Below are 15,142 nucleotides of genomic sequence, written 5' to 3' on the forward strand. Positions count from 1 at the left end.
GGGGAGATCCCCCAGTGCCGGACAGCACCCAATACCGGACAAAGTCGAAACATTGAGAAATGATGGTCCAATCAAGATGGTGTAATAGTAGAAAAGAAAGCTATTATGTAGACTACTGTTTGCGTAGAATAACACATCCTTGAAATATGCATGCCTTTTTAAAAAAGTAGAAAAGTTTGAAAATCTTTTAAAAATTGACGTATTCTCTTAATGTTGAGCCGATTAAGTAATTATTTTCAATATGAAAAAATACTTTGCATCACGCAAGCATGATCGGAAATAATTCTTATTTGATAGTATGAATGTATTTTGTACCATAATTGAACTAAATATGGACAAATTACAATTGGGTCCTAAAATTTTTAATGAAATCTTGTTTTTATTTAATAACACGAAGCATGTTATTGTAACTACTTTAGCAATTTTTCACGCTCAAATAATGGCTATAACATGTTTAAACTTTAATTTAAAAATTTGGTTCATAAATGAACCTTGACACTTTTGATCATGTTTGACGTTTGCTTAGTCGACAAAAACACCACAAGGGTTTTAGTTCGGGCTTTAGGACCCTATTTTCGTTAAGCACCTCCTGTCCCTCAGTTTAGGACAGCTTGATTTGTTATATGATATCTTTGTAATCATTGCGTCAGTGTCTCAAAATACTTTCATTTTTCATGGGTTCCGACGATCATGGTATCAAACATGCAATAGAATTAAGAAGAATGAACATTCAGAACAACATCGTAAAATGTGCTATTTTTCATCATATATGGAAGAGGTTTTTGATAAGCATCTTGCAAACTAAGAAAAACTCAAATTATTCTTGTAAATGTTGCAAATGCATTGAATTGGTAATTATAAACTATTCCTATAGTGTACACATTCAATGATTTTCAAATTTACAGAATTCGAGGCATTTCCAGATCGTGTCCGGTATTGGGTGCCACCTTTCAAGATCGATTAATTTGGTACTCAAATACACCATCAAAATACATTGTCAAAATTCATATTTATATTTTCAAATTTATTTTTGTACACTATAAAAATGATAATTTTTATCATAAATGGGTAACACGAGTCCATAAATCAATAGTTTTCGAATTATGAATTTAGTGGCTTAAGTGTCCGGTACTGGGGGATCTCCCCCTACTTCTCATCATTCTATCATGAATTCCACGAAGGATTTCATCAGGAGACCCTATAAAGGTTTCATTGTAAGTTTCTCTAGGGATTAAACCGGAAGTTCCTCTAAGAATTCCATCGTAAATTTTTCTAGGAATTCTATCAAGAGTCTTTCTTATTTCCCATCAGGAATCATATCAGGAATTCCTCCAGGAATTTCATCAGGAGTTCTGCTAGGGATTTCATCAGAAGTTCCTCCAGAGATTTCATCAGGAGTTTTTCAAGAATATCTTTAGGAATTTTTCCAAGGATTTTCTTTTGAAGTTTCTCCAGGGATTCCATCAGGAGTTCCTATAGAGCTTCTATCAGAAATGCCCTTAGGGTTTCCATCAGGAGTTCTTCCAGGGGTTCCACCAAGAGTTCCTTCAGAGATTACACCTAAAATTCCTCCAGAGATTCAGTCAGGAGTTCCTCAGAAACTGTATCAGGAGTTCGTCGAGGAATTTCGTCAGGATGTCTTCTAGGGATATCATAAGTAGTTCCTCTAGGAATTCTATTTGGATTTCCATCGGAAATATTATCAGGAATTCCTCCTGGCATTGCATCACGAGTTCCTTTAGAGATTCCATCAGAAGTTCCTTCGAAGATTCCACCTGGAATTCTTCCAGAGATTATATTAGGATCCTCCATCAAAAATTCCTTCTGGAACCTTATCAGTAATTCCTTCAGAAAGTTTGACAGAAGTTCCTACAGAGATTCCATCAGGAGTTCCTCTAGAGATTACATTGAACGTTAGTTCAGAGATTTCAGCAGGAACTCCTCCAGAGATTCATCAGGAGTTCTTTTGAAGATTTCATCAGGAGTTCCTTCAGGGATTTCATAAGCAGTTTCTTTAGATAATCCACCAGGAATTGCTCCCGAGATTCTATCAGAAGCTTCTGTAGTTCCATTGAATCTTTTAACATGATTTCTTCCAGAGATTCCATCAGGAGTTCCTCCAGGGATTCCATCAGGAGTGACTATAGGCATTTCATAAAGAATTCCTTCATGGATTCCATCAGGAGTTCCTCCAGGGATTTCATTAGGAATTCTCCAGGGATTCCATTAGGGGTTCTTGAATGGATAACATCAGAGGTTCTTCTAGGGATTATATTAATAGATTCTCCAGGGATTCCAACAGGAGTTTCTTCTGAGATTCCACCTGGAATTCCTACAGGAGTTCATTCAGAAGTTTCTCTAGGGATTCCATCTGGAGTTTCTTTGCAGATTATATCAGTGGTTCTTCAAGAAATTCTATCAGGATATAATCTTGGGATTTCATAAGGAGTTCCGCTGATATTTTATCAGGAATCCCATCAGGGATTTAATCAAGAGTTCCTGTAGGGATCCCCTCTGGAGTTCCTTCAGAGTTTCTATTAAAAGTTACTCCAGAAATTGCATCAGAAGTTCTTCTAGGGATTACAGCAGGAGTTTCTCCAGGATTTCCATTAGTAGTTTCTTCAGAGATTCTACCTATAATTCTATTAAGAGTTTTTCTTTTGAATTTCATCATGAATTCCTCCAGGGATTTCATCAGAAGTTCTTTAATAGATTTCATTAGGAGTTTCTGCAAGGATTCCATCAGAAGTTCTTCCATGGATTCCATTTGAAATATTTATAAGATTTCATTATAAAATTCTCCTGGGATTCCTCTATGGATACTTTCTGAGATTCCATCAGAAATTCTGTCAAGGATTCTATCAGATTTTTTTCTAAACGTTCGTTCAAGAATTCCTCTAAGGTTATTTTGGGCCCATCAGGTCATTTACCACGGATTCCTCCCGGAATTTATTCAGGAATTCTATCAGAATTTTCTTCCATTGGTTTCTCTAGGGAATTCCTCAAGAGATTACTCCAGGAATTCTTCAATGGAGTCCTCACATAATACCTCAAAGGATTCCTCCTGAAAGGGATTTCTCTCAGAATTAATCAAGGGATGTCTGTCGAAATTCCCCAAGGAATTAATCTCGGAAGGCCTTAAGGAATTCCCTCCAGAATATTTCCAAGGATTCTCGAAGGTTATCTGGAATTCCTCCAGAGATTTTACCAGAAATTTCTTTAAAGGATTTCATCAATAGATTCCTCCCGGAATCTCTTATAGAATTAATCCCGGAAATCCTCAAGAGGTTACTCTCGGATTTTTTTAAGGAATTTTCCGTGGAATATCTCCAGACATTCTTGCGGGTATTCAGGAGTTCCTCCAGCGCTTTTACTGGAGAATATAAGGATTTAACTAGTGATTTGGGAATCCACCAGTATATCCTCCAGTAACAGTCATATCGGGGATTTGACATCGTTTTCATTAAAGATTCCACCAGTAACTCCTTCAGAGACTTCACCAGTATTTCCTTTGATTATTTCATTATTAGAATTTCCGCCAGAAAAATATACCAGAGTTTCACCAGTAGTTCTATCAGAAAATACTTGAAAGGTTTTACCAGGATTTCTTTTCTTTATTCGGGGGAGTTATCCTCCAAGGAATTCATTAAAAAATTTCCAAAGAGTCCACAAGATTTTTTTCTGAAAAACCATAAATATTTCCACGAAAGAATCGATCAGGAACCCTAGGTATTCCTGGAATTTTCTGCAAAGTTCCAAAAGATAATTCCTCCAGGGATACCACTTAATTTATTCAGAGTATTAAACAAAGCATTTTCATAAGGGGTTGAACACCTAGAGTAGCACATGGAAGTATTTTTACGAAAATTTCTGGAAAAATCAATGGAGCAATGTCTTGGAAAATCCTTGGAGGAATCACCAAAGAAATCACTGGAGAAATTCCCAGGGAATGCCCTGGAGAAATTCCTTAATATAACTTTGGAAGAACTTTAAAGCGATCCCTGAAGAAGCTCCTAAAGGATTATCTAAGTCGATTCCTGGTGAATTCCTTGGAAAAAATCTTACAAAAATACTGAAAGAAATTGATGGATAAATTCCTTTGGGAATCCTCGGAGAAATTTTTGGTAGATCCTTGAAGCAATTTCTGAAGGAATCCCAGGACGAATGCCTCGTAGGGTTTCTTCAGGGGTACAAAGAAGAATTTATAAAATAATTCCTGGTGGAATTTCTGAAGCAACTCCTAGTGGAATTTAAGGAGGAATCCTAGGAGGAACGCGTGATAGAATCCTTGGAACTAACTTCTAGAGAAATTCTTGAAGAAATTGTTATAGCAATCTCTTAAGAAATTCTTGGAGGCAGCCTTGAAGTAAATTCTGAAGAACTATTGAAGAAATCACTTGAGGATTATTTTTAGATTGATCTTTAATGGAATCATTGGAGGAAATACTGAATAGTTTGTAGAGCAATCTTTGAAGGAATCTCTGGAAGAATGCCACCTGAAGGTATGCTTGAAGAATTTTCCTCGGAGGAATTTCTTGTGGAATCTGTGAATAAATGTATAGAGGAATTATTGATAAAACTCCTGGTGCATCACCAATAGCACCACTAGTGTGCATCTTTCTTCTTAGAGTAAAGATACATTTAAGCCCCAGGACCTGACAGCAATCATGCTGATCACAAGGTTGTACCTTTACCCAGGGATTTTTGTTTGTTTTTATATTTATAAATATTGCTGAGGATTTAATAATGGATTCCAGAATCTTATGAGAATGTCAAGCAACAAGCGGAGGAATTTTATAATAGTTTATTGAAGAAATTCCAGACGCAAATGTTGGAAGAATTCCCGAAGAAACTCTTGTGAGAACATCAGGAGAAATTCTTGAAGAAATTACAGAAGCAATTTTTGGAAGAGTTTCTAGAAGCAAATTTTGAAGAAATTATTTAAGAATCTCCGTGGCAAATTTCAGAAACTAATAAATTGAAGAAATGAATGCAAGTCCCAGATAAATATCAGAGTTCATTAAAACACCAGAAGTTATTCATTCAGTATTTCTAGAAGCAACTCCTTGAAGAATTTTACAGGCAACTCCCTGAGGAATTCCAATGGAAACTTTTTAAGGAATTCCAAAATTATCTTCTTGAGGAATTGCAACAGAAACTTTTGTAGGAATTTCAGAAGCATCTCCTTGAGGAATACCAGCATCAACTACAAAGTAAATTGAAAAGCAACTTTGCGAGAAATTACAGAAGAAACTCGTGGAGGAATTCCGAATGAAATTCTTAAAAGAATTCCTTAAGCCACTCCTTGAGAAATTCCAGAAACCATTCTCTGAGGATTTCGAGAAGGAACTCTTGAAGGAATTCCAATACAACAACAACAACAACTTAATGAGTAATTCCAGAAGCATGGCAGAATTCGAAGAGCGTTAACGTGAGGAACTCCAAATTGAGAAATTTCAGAAGCAACTCCTGGAGGAATACCAGGAGGATTTTCTAAAAGGATCCAATAAGTAATTCCATAGGGAATTGAAAAAAATCCAGAGGGAGCTCCAGAAGAAACTTTTGAAGGAATTCCCGAAACGACTCCTTGAGAAATCCCTGAAGCAACTCCCACAGGTATTCCAAGAGGAACTCCAGACAATTTTTGAAGGAAATTTAAGAACAGTTTTATTCAAGAAGGACGGCCAAATGCAACTTCGTGTGAAATTTCAGGAATATCCACTAAATCAATTCCAAAATCTACAACTTTAAGAATTCAGAAGCGGTTTGTAGAGTAAGTGTAGAAGGAACTTTCGGGAAAATTCCAGATAAAACTCAATTAGAGAAATTTCAATTTTCAAAACAACTCTTCAAGGGTTTCAGATAGACCTCCAGAAAGAATTTCAGAAGCAACTTCTGAAACAATTACAAAAGAGTTAAAAGAATCTAAGAGGCAATTTTACAGAATTTTAGAAGCAGCTCTTGGAGGAATTTGAGGACGAATTTCTAGAACAATTCCAGAAAAACTCTTGAAGAAATTTCTCGAGAAATACCCAAATACGCCATAAAGGAATTCCAGGAGACACAATTAAAGGGACTGCAAGAACAACTTTGGAAAATATACTCATGCAACTTCGTGGGAAGACCTTCTGAACGACATCCGGGAGCAATTACACAGCGCAACAAAAATGACATTTTCGCGTGTCTCAAGAATCAAATTATGTGTCTCTAGTAGATTTGGGGTTGCTGAATGTGATGCCGTTTTCAGAAATTTTCCAGCACGTCACAATTTTTAGCTACAGGTCGCCAAAGTTGTATAAAACATTGATTTATTGATGTTTACCTAAAATTTGAAGTATATTTTATCAAACTTTTTTGTGATCTTATCCACCAAGCATGTAAAAGAGGACTTAAACTTTCGTTTTAGAAATATTTTGGTTGAAATTTCACGATTAAATTTAGATTAAACCGATTTTTTCAACATGCTTGCAGTCTCCATACGAAATTCTTCGTTGCTCTTATATGGCAAAATACAATACCATCAAAAAATAACTTTTCCGCATGAAAAGTATTATGAACTTTGATGATAAGTATTGTTATACACATAAATATTGAATTCTGTGGCAAATTAAGCAAATAATTTTCCTTACAAGCTGGCAAACTTGCATGCAAGTTAACTGAAATAGTCAATTCTTGCATTATCAACACCTAATATCTCAAAAACTAGACGTGCTATGATAATTCTGTAAACGGCAATGGATTTAGCAACCCTTAATTAAGTAAATAGAGGTATTTTGATGCTGGAGACCAAAACGTGTTCCGCAGTATTATCAAAGGAACTCTAGGAGAAACTATTTCAGGAATCATTTAACTTTCAAAAATCACATTGAGAGCATTCAAGCCAAATGTAATAAATATGTAAAATGTCTCTATCCCCTTATTAATAGGAAATCAAAACTTTGTCTTAAGAACAAGCTTTTGATATTCAAACAAATTTTCAGGCCAGCCATGTTGTATGCTGTACCAATATGGGCTAGCTGTTGTAATACCAGGAAAAAAGCTCTGCAGAGAATTCAAAATAAAATTTTGAAAATGATTCTGAGACTTCCTCCCTGGTATAGTACCAATGAGTTACATAGAATATCCAATGTTGAAACATTGGAACAAATGTCAAATAAAATAATAAATAATTACAGGCAAAAATCGTTACAATCTTCTATTGCCACGATTAATGCGTTGTATGTTTAGGTTAAGTTAGGTTAAGTATATTCAAAGCGTATTTTTTCTCTTATAAACAGGTGAAATCTACTCACCTGTAAAAAATCTGAACTGCTACGGCAAATGAAATGTAATATGTTGTTAACAAAATGTTAATAAAATCTTAAATTTGTTTTACGAAATTAGGATGATAGTGTTGTCTAATAACACAGAACACCTAGATATAAGAAATGAATGTAATGTTTGGAATGATACTAATAAAGAAATTAAAAAAAAAAAAAAATTCAGGAATCAAAGAGGCAGCACTTGAAGGATTTTCTGGATCAAATTCGCAAAACATATATGTACTTCAGAAGAAATTTCTGGAGAAATTGAAGGAGTAATTTTTGAAGGAAGTGCAAGAGCACTACCGGTAAAAATTTCAGAAGCAACACTTGAAAAAACTCCAGGAGCAACTTGTTGCGATTTTTCAAAAGCCTTTTCTACAGTAATTCTAGATGTAACTCCCGGAGAAATTCCAGTTGGAACTCGTGTAGGAATTCCATAACAAATCTCGGAATAACTCCAGTAGGAACTCTTGAAGTCTTTTTACAAGCAACTCTTTACACATTTTCAGGAATTGAGGAGCAACTTCTTGTGAAATCCTAGAAGCAACTCCTGGAGGATTTCCAATGGGAACTCTTAAAAGAGTTCCAGAAGCATTTCCTTAAGGAAATCCATTACCACCTATTGATAAAATTCCAAGAACATCTCCATGAGAATTCATAGAAGCAATCCTTGGCGGAATTCTAGGGGAAAATTTGGGAGGAATCCCAGAAGCAACACTTTGAGCAATTATAGACAATACCTTCTGGGGAACTCAATATAAATTCTTGAAGGAAGTGACTATCTTGAACGATTCCCAAAAGCTACTATCGGAGGAAATCCATAATCAAAGAAATTCTTAGAGCAACTTTCGGCAGAAATCAAGAAGGAATCAACTCTATGGTAAATTACAGAAGCAACTCTAATTCCAGGATGGTTTCTTAAAGTGATTCTAGAAGTAATTCCTTGAGGAGTTTCGATGCAACTTTCGGGGGAGTCCAGGTTGAACCCTAGAAGGAATTTCAAAATCATCTCCCGAAGCAACTTTTGAAGTAATTTCGATAGCGTTTATGTGAGAATTCCCAGACGCAACTCCTTTAGAAATCTCAGAAACAATTCTATGATGAATTCCAGAAATAAATCTTGGAGAAACTCCACTAGGAATTTCTGAGGGATTTCAGAAGCAACCCTAGAATTTATTTCTGAAGGAATTAATGAAGGAATTTTAGAAGCAACTCTTTAAGCAAGCAATTTCCGGAAAATACTAGGAGAGATTCTAGAAGCAAGAATTCCAGTAGCAGATTTTTGAAATAATCTAAAATAATCTGGAAGAATTCCAGAGGTTTTCATGAAGGGCACCCAGGATTACCTCTTTGGAGAATGGATCATTGAAGGTCACTCATTTGGCACTCACCGCATCAGAGCAGCGGCGCCACCGTATATGGGATATAACATTGTGACATACACACTTAAATTACTTCACCGACCTCAGTAAAATTTTTCGCCGAGAACCCAACAGCTGAGAGCTCGGTAAATTTTAACGCCGAATCTCGGTACTTATTTTACCGAGATTTCGGCAACCCGAATTTTTTGCCGAGATCTCGGCGAACGTTACCGAGATTCGGTAAACGTTTACCGAGATCTCGGTAAAAGTTTTACCGAGAATCGTCAAATTATTACCGAGATATCAGCTGTTGGGTTCTCGGCGAAACCGTTTAAGTGTGTAGCGGCCGTTTTGGTTATTTTAATGATCCATTTCTGTAGCAACTCTTGTAAGAATTTCAAAGCATTTTTTGATGAAATTTTTGGATATAATTCTTTGAGGAATTCAAGAAGCATCAATCCAAGAAATTGCCTCTGAAATTTGAACTGCCAGAGAAATTCTAGGAATTACAGAAGAAAATTCTGGCGAAAATTTAAAGAAAAAATCAATGTTGAATCCCAGAACAAAACTCTTTAGAAGCATTTTAGAAGAAATACTTGAAGCATTTTCTGAAGCAGCCACAGAAGGAATTCCAGTAGAAACTTCTGGAAGATTTCCATTACAAATAGGAGAAATTCTAGAAGGAGACCCTGGAAGATTTTCTGAAATAAAATCAGAAGTCATTTATTGATGAATTTTTAAAACAACTCCTAGGAAAACCCTTTCACATTTTTTTTTAAATATCCAAAAGAAATCACAGAACGAACTCCTGGAGAAATTTACTAGCAATTTCAAAGTTAACTTCTCTAGATTAATTTAGAAGTAACTTCAAGAGGAACTTCTAAAGAAATGAGAGAAGCACCTTCTTGATGAAATTCAGGAGCAGCTTTCGAATGAAGAGGCATTCCAGAAGGAACCTCTAATAAAATACAAAAGGAATTCTTAAAAGAAATCAAAAAGATTTCATTGAAAGGAATTAAAAAAGAACTCCAGAAAAAAAACTCCAAGAGGAACTCTAGAAGAAAATCTAGAAGCATTTTTTGTAGTTATTGTAAAAGGAACTCCTAGAGGAATTCCAGAAACAAGCCCTTGTAGAGTTATAGAATACACTTCAGAAAAAATAACATAAGCAACTCCTGGAGGAAATCCAAAAGTTATGCCTATAGGAATTTCAGAAGAATCTACTGGAAAATTTCCAGAGAAAACTCAAACAGGGATTCCACACATAACTCGGAGGAACTTATAAAAATCCTGTAGCACCTTCTGTAAAAATCCCAGAAGAAACTCATGAAATAGTTTAAGGAGGAAATCATAGAAAAATTCCTGAAGTATCTGCTGGAAGATTTACTGAACCAATATTATCGTTAATTACGAAATATGACCCTCGTTGCACTTCGCTACATGGTCGTTTCCTTCATCGACCAACGATGAATAGAACAGAAATAGATTAGAAGACCATAACTATCCGCAACAACACCAACAGCAGCATCGACTCCATGCAGGAAATGTTATTCAAACTTCACTGTGATGTTAATCACCGCTTCTGTTGCAGCCGAGATTATGCATTGCCCACCAACGAAAATGCTTATCTCACCACCTCACCACAGATCCGGTTGTATTTTATTTAGTGAAAATTGGACTAATTATGCACAAAAATCACTAAACTTAACAACCGTACACTGTAGAAAGCGGTCAAAACAAACAAGCTTTCCGCAAACTCAAGCGCAAGATTTGGAAATTTTCTATTCTTCCGGATGACTATGCGGTTGAGTTTGCGTTTAGTACAGTTTAGTACCAAACCGCAAAGTCAATCCGGATGCATTGTGCGTTGGCGCATATGATCCCGTTCATTTAAAATAGCTGTCAAAGAAACGGATTGTCTACCGGATCCATTGTGCTCCAGCCTTTAGCGAACTGGTGAGTTTGTTGATGCAATGTTCCTCTCCCACGGTTGCTATTGTTTCCTTAGTAACATGATTGTTTATTATTGCGATTTATTAAATTTCTTTTCTTCGAGTGATAGCTCAACTACAGGTACGAAACAGTTGCTTTCTTTGTATTAGATTCAAACATAATTTCAGTTGTTTCATTTCAGGATTACGTTGTATTCTCTGCAAAGGATAAATGCATATTGGGAATCACACCCTTAGTGGAATTTTTTTTTCGGTAGTGAAAACAGGAGATTGTGTGATGTGACCGACTACCATCGTGCTTTTTTCATCTCGTAAAACATTTTCAGCTGAGGGCGACATGAAACTAAGAAGTTTAAATATATGGTTTGCAATTAAGGAATGTTCTGCACTACGTGTAAAACCACATAGGAAAAGAAAAACGAACCACATGAAGCAACTTTTCAAATCATAATATAAGTTGCACCAGTGATATTTTCAAGAATGAATGCTAAAAGATTCGATTAGTTGTTTTACTTAACAATGGCATGTTTCTTTAGTGATACGAAGAGCGGCGTTGTACAGTGCCAATCCATAAATTTCGAAAGCTGATTTCGTAATCCCTGATCGGTCGTTTGGCCGAATACTGCTAGAGCGTACTTTTTAAATCAGAAATTTACAACTACCACTCACTACTAATTTCGTGGAATTGTACCCCTCGATTTTATCATCCTCGAAAATGAGATTCTAATGATGCTATATTATCACGTTATAGGTTCTAATTAATTATTTCCAACTATCAAAAGAATAAATTTTCACTCTCGTTAATTGAATGATATTTGCGTGCGTTTGCGAAACAAAAGAATGAGGGGAAACAGTTGCTAGGATCTCAAGGCTTGCTAACCTGTTGAAGCAACACAAACTCGCCAGCTGTCGAATCCTTTTCCAATATGGTTTTTTTTTTTTTTTTTTTACAAGGGGGAAATCTGCAAACAGATCCCCTGAGAAGATAACTCAGGGAATGCGGGGATGACGCACCAACGACGACCCGCTAAAACCAGCCTATGCACTGTGCATGAGCAATTCATTTAGAATTGCTCAAGTGGTGAACAGTGCATCGACATGACCCTTGGACTCAGACCCTCATCTCCCCGGATCCACCCGGATAAAAACGTATCATTCAGTGAATGGAATAAACCATTAATGTACAATATAACGTATTGGATACAATACAGCGTATTGTAATTGAATGTCGAAGCAATATTATTCATGTTTGGATATACAATTCAAAAACAATATAATATGTTGTAACAGAACATTGTATTGTTTTTAATTGGTTTTATACCTTACAATTTTGGTCAAATTCCTATTTTCGCGTAAAACAACTGTTGCTTTTTTCTATGTAGCTTTGCTGAAAGAAATAAACATAACAAGTTCAAAAAGCAAGAAATGTTGGGTGGAAAATATTCAAAAAGTCAAAATAAGTAGTTTTTTAGAAGTCGCTTGACATTAGCTGACATGCAACCATGATACAGTTTGTTGAATTGTTTTTGTATTGTACAACAATACACGAATTGCTTATCAAGACAATACATGAACAATATATCATATTGTGTTTTCAAAATATTTGTATGAGAAAATATCTATATTTGTATTGTTACGATACTTAACCACCCATACATTATATTGCAAAAATCTCATATACCATACAGTGAACTGTTGAAAACAATATATTGTACTGTAATTGTATTGTCATTTCACAAAATACTGTATTGTATTTTCAATATATTGAATGGTACTGTTTCAATACGTTATATTGTTTTTGTATTGTATTTTTTATCCGGGCACCTTACGGTATTTCTTCGGGAAGGGACCAGTGCATATAGCACAACACGTGTAGCAGAAGTAACCTAGGCAAACTGCTTCTCCTAGCCGACTTAAACAATGTTACAAGGGACCAGCCTCGGCAGGGCTAATCCTCTGCAGCCAACTCTTGGTCGGCGCGCCATAGACGCTGCAATTCTAACATAATGTGAGTGACAGCCGTAGTTACTGCCTTCCAGCACTCGGCATCCGCACACATTCTCTCTATAATATTGTCGGGGGACGTGTCCCCTCCGCATGTAGTGAGCATGCGACCTCTCACAACAATGAAACGGGGGCAATCGAACACGACATGCTCCGCTGTTTCCTCTACACCAGCACAATTGGGGCACGCAGGAGATTCTGAGTGCCCGAACCTATGCAGGTACTGTCTATAGCAACCATGTCCTGACAGAAACTGCGTCAGGTGGAAGTTCACTTCCCCATGGCTTCTACCATACCAATCTGACACATTTGGTATTAGCCGATGGGTCCATCTACCCTTAGTGGAGTTATCCCATTCCTGCTGCCAGCTTCTGAGCGTTTCCTCTTTACACGTGTCGCGGACTCCTCTGGTACCCCTTTGGTTGAAGCATTGAGCATCTTCCTTGATGATGAGCCCGATGGGCGTCATCCCGGCTATGATGCACACGGCCTCTTTAGATACCGTCCGGTATGCACTTGCTACTCTTAAGCACATTATCCTGTACGTGCTTTCCAACCGCTTTAGGTTTCTTCTCGTTATAAGCGCTTTTGACCAGATTGGTCCTCCATACCTTAGTATGGATAGCGCCACGCTTGCCAGCAGCTTGCGTTTGCTGGCAATTACAGCAGAGCTGTTAGACATCATCCTCGAAAGCGCCGCTATAGCCGTAGATGCCCTTTTACAGGCATATTCAACGTGGCTAGCGAAGCTCAGCTTGTCATCAATCATTACCCCAAGATGCCTAAGGGATCGTTTGGACTCTATGGTGCAATCACCTACCGAGATAAGCGCCCGTTGCTCGGACTTGCGGTTGTTGACCACCACCACCTTTTCCAATATGGTGGATTGTACTAATTGACACATTGGGCTACCTCCCTTATAAATACCTTGGATTTGACAGCTGGCGAGTTTGTGTTGCTTCAACAGGTTAGCAAGCCTTGAGATCCTAGCAACTGTTTCCCCTCATTCTTTTGTTTCGCAAACGCACGCAAATATCATTCAATTAACGAGAGTGAAAATTTATTCTTTTGATAGTTGGAAATAATTAATTAGAACCTATAACGTGATAATATAACATCATTAGAATCTCATTTTCGAGGATGATAAAATCGAGGGGTACAATTCCACGAAATTAGTAGTGAGTGGTAGTTGTAAATTTCTGATTTAAAAAGTACGCTCTAGCAGTATTCGGCCAAACGACCGATCAGGGATTACGAAATCAGCTTTCGAAATTTATGGATTGGCACTGTACAACGCCGCTCTTCGTATCACTAAAGAAACATGCCATTGTTAAGTAAAACAACTAATCGAATCTTTTAGCATTCATTCTTGAAAATATCACTGGTGCAACTTATATTATGATTTGAAAAGTTGCTTCATGTGGTTCGTTTTTCTTTTCCTATGTGGTTTTACACGTAGTGCAGAACATTCCTTAATTGCAAACCATATATTTAAACTTCTTAGTTTCATGTCGCCCTCAGCTGAAAATGTTATACGAGATGAAAAAAGCACGATGGTAGTCGGTCACATCACACAATCTCCTGTTTTCACTACCGAAAAAAAATTCCACTAAGGGTGTGATTCCCAATATGCATTTATCCTTTGCAGAGAATACAACGTAATCCTGAAATGAAACAACTGAAATTATGTTTGAATCTAATACAAAGAAAGCAACTGTTTCGTACCTGTAGTTGAGCTATCACTCGAAGAAAAGAAATTTAATAAATCGCAATAATAAACAATCATGTTACTAAGGAAACAATAGCAACCGTGGGAGAGGAACATTGCATCAACAAACTCACCAGTTCGCTAACTGCAATGTGATGGATTTTACTAAGGTGGCGCAGATCATTGATGCGTGCCACTAGTTCTCTCTTTCATTCTCCCGCTGTTCTTATGCAGCGCAAATAGTGACGTCACTATTTGCGCTGCATAAGAACAGCGGGAGAATAAAAGAGAGAACTAGTGGCACGCATCAATGATCTGCGCCACCTTAGTAAAATCCATCACATTGCGCTAACTGGCCAGCTCTCATTTTTTTCCCCCACTTCCACTTCCCCCTTGCATCCACTGACTGCTTAGATTGTTGTACCTTCATATAAATACCTTGCTCTGGACTCTCTCTTGTTGCGTTACACGCTAAAAATATGAAAACAGCACGTTTCTAGTTTTGACTTAATGATTCAGACGTCTCCGTTAATTACTGATAAAAAAAGGGAAATTGCTGAATCAATGTGTTAAATTGCATAATTCTCGCATACTCTGAGATAACGCCCTAAAAGCCATTGGTAACCAAGTGCGTAGCTGGATGTTTCTGAGCAAATGAAAGAATAAGCATCCAAACCAACATCACTAGCAAGTAGATATTGATCCTTTCTTCCCCATAACGTTGTTAAATAACATGAAGATCCATGCAAATGCTCAGAAACAACGAGCTACACACATTACCAATGGCTTTTAGAGCGAGATCAGATGTTATGC

This window comes from Aedes aegypti, chromosome 2, assembly GCF_002204515.2.
Source record: "Aedes aegypti strain LVP_AGWG chromosome 2, AaegL5.0 Primary Assembly, whole genome shotgun sequence".
Taxonomy (NCBI): Eukaryota; Metazoa; Arthropoda; class Insecta; order Diptera; family Culicidae; genus Aedes; species Aedes aegypti.